The sequence below is a fragment of the Penaeus vannamei genome, chromosome 13 (assembly GCF_042767895.1).
Source record: "Penaeus vannamei isolate JL-2024 chromosome 13, ASM4276789v1, whole genome shotgun sequence".
Classification (NCBI taxonomy): Eukaryota; Metazoa; Arthropoda; class Malacostraca; order Decapoda; family Penaeidae; genus Penaeus; species Penaeus vannamei.
This window is the reverse complement of record NC_091561.1, coordinates 5,325,775-5,328,274: the sequence shown is the minus strand read 5'-3', so window position 1 is coordinate 5,328,274 and position 2,500 is coordinate 5,325,775. Positions and strand designations below refer to the sequence as shown.

General features: G+C 45.2%; 1 non-coding gene across 1 annotated transcript; it reads right to left on the bottom strand.

Annotated features, from left to right (window-relative positions):
• Nucleotides 1-670: 670 nt before the first annotated feature.
• TRNAV-UAC (transfer RNA valine (anticodon UAC)) lies at nucleotides 671-743 on the bottom strand. The gene has a single exon. It is a non-coding gene; the product is annotated as a tRNA-Val (tRNA).
• Nucleotides 744-2,500: the final 1,757 nt, after the last annotated feature.

Here is a 2,500-nt window from a genome sequence, read left to right as displayed (position 1 = left end):
GTTATAAGGTGGGCCAGAACACCACCTGAGGGAGTGAGTGAGTGAGTGAGTGAGTGAGTGAGTGAGTGAGTGAGTGAGTGAGTGAGTGAGTGAGTGAGAGAGAGAGAGAGAGTGAGAATGAGTGAGAGTGAGTGAGAGAGAGAGAGAGAGAGTGAGAATGAGTGAGAGTGAGTGAGAGAGAGAGAGAGAGAGAGTGAGTGAGTGAGTGAGAGAGAGTGAGAATGAGTGAGAGTGAGTGAGTGAGTGAGAGAGAGAGAGAGAGAGAATGAGTGAGAGTGAGTGAGTGAGTGAGAGAGAGAGAGAGAGAGTGTGTGTGTGTGTGAGTGTGTGTGTGCATTCGTTTATAATGTGTGCATGCGTATCTCTTGTTTATGTGTGTATGCATACGTGTGTCTATACTATACTATATATAGGTGTGTATATATATATATATATATATATATATATATATATATATATATATATATATATATGCGTATGTGTGTGTGTGTTTGTGTGTGTGTGTGTGTGTGTGTGTGTGTGTGTGAGAGAGAGAGAGAGAGAGAGAGAGAGAGAGAGAGACTTGCTAACCTCAGTTTATAAGAGACTGTGAGACTATGAAATATGTTTACACCACACAAACAAATACTAGTTGACTTCATTATTTTGGGGAAAAAATACTTACTTTTGTTGCTCCCACCAGGGCTCGAACCTGGGACCTTCTGCGTGTAAAGCAAACGTGATAACCACTACACTATGAGAGCGCTATATTAATGTCACATCTAAGGTTTTAAAACCTTTTTATTTTCACTGGTATTATGCAGACTCCTATTTGGTTTCCCGGGTTCTCTCTCTCTCTCTCTCTCTCTCTCTCTCTCTCTCTCTCTCTCTCTCTCTCTCTCTCTCTCTCTCTCTCTCTCTCTCTCTCTCTCACCCTCACCCTCACCTCACTCACCCTCACCCTCACCCTCACCTCACCCTCACCCTCGCTCTCACTCTCCTCTCACTCTCACTCTCACTCTCTCTCTTTCTCTCTTTCTCTCTCTCTCTCTCTCTCTCTCTCTCTCTCTCTCTCTCTCTCTCTCTCTCTCTCTTCTCTCTCTTCTCTCTCTCCTCTCTCTTCTCTCTCTTCTCCCTCTTCTCCCTCTTCTCCTTCTTCCCTCTTCTCCCTCTTCCCTCTTCTCCCGGTTTTCTCTCTATCTTCCTCTCCGTCTCTTCCTCCCCTCTCCCCATCCCCCATCCCCCATCCCCCATCCCCTCCCCTCATCCCCCTCTCCCTTCTCCCCTCCCCTCCTCCCTCTCCCTTCTCCTCTCCCCCTCCCCTCCCTCTCCCCTCCCTCTCCCCTCTCTCCCCTCACCCTCTCCCTCTCCTCTCCCTACACCCTCTCTCTCTCCCCTCTCCCCTTCTCCCTCCCCTCTCCCCCCCCCCCTCCCCCTACCCCCTACCCCCTCTCCCTCTTTGCCCCCTCTCCTCCCCCACTCTCTCCCCCCCCCCCCTCTCCCTCCCTCCCCCTCCCCCTCTCCCTCTCTCCCCCCACTCTCCCCCTCCCCTCTCTCCCTCTCTCTCCTCTCCCCCTCCCCCCTCTCTCTCCCTCTCTCCCCCCACTCTCCCCCCCCCCCTCTCTCCCTCTCCCCTCCCCTCCCCCTCTCTCCCCTCTCTCTCCCTCTCTCTCTCTCTCTTATTTCATTACCTATCCGGTCCTGCAGACTCAACACAGAAAGTGTCATGGCGCGTTAACCTCAACCAATATTTTTTTGACGTCGACGCCATAGCGAATTTGCGGGATTTGCGCAAAAGTGGTCGAGCCCCCCAACCCCCCTTTGTGATGTTGAAGAGATAAAAATGTACTTGAGATTTTGTGTTACTTGTTATGATGTGTAGTTTGTATGATGTGTAATATAGTGTGTGTAGATTGTTCATTTTTTGGGTCTGTGATTGTTGATTTTGTTGTGTTTTTGTAACGTCTAGTTCATACATGTGTAGTTTGTATGATATGTAATATAGTGTGTAGATTGTTCATTTTTTTGTGTTTTTTTGGCGATTGTTGATTTTGTTGTCTTTTTGTTACGTCTAGTTCATACATATATCTATGAATGTGTGACTGTATTGGATATCAAACCTGTTTGCTTAAATCACCAATATATCAGAAGCTATTTTGGTTTTTCTATAATACAGAAAATTACAATTCTGTAATCTACTAATTTTATCTGTTATGCGAGTTTTTTTTTTCTTTCTTTTCTTTTCCTTTCTTCTCGCGTCTGGAAATTCATATGAATACCTATACATAAATGAATGATACATAAATAATCTAGAATATCAACCCTATTATCTGCATATCAGAAGATACTTAATTTCTTAAGGGAGTACACACACACACAAAAAAAAAAACTTAACAGTCATACACAACTTAAGGCCGTGTCACACTAGCACTTTTTCCGCCATTTTTTTTGACAATTTTACTTAACATAAATACAAACATTCTCTAATATAGCTCCTGATCTGACTATACTTGGTTGAAAA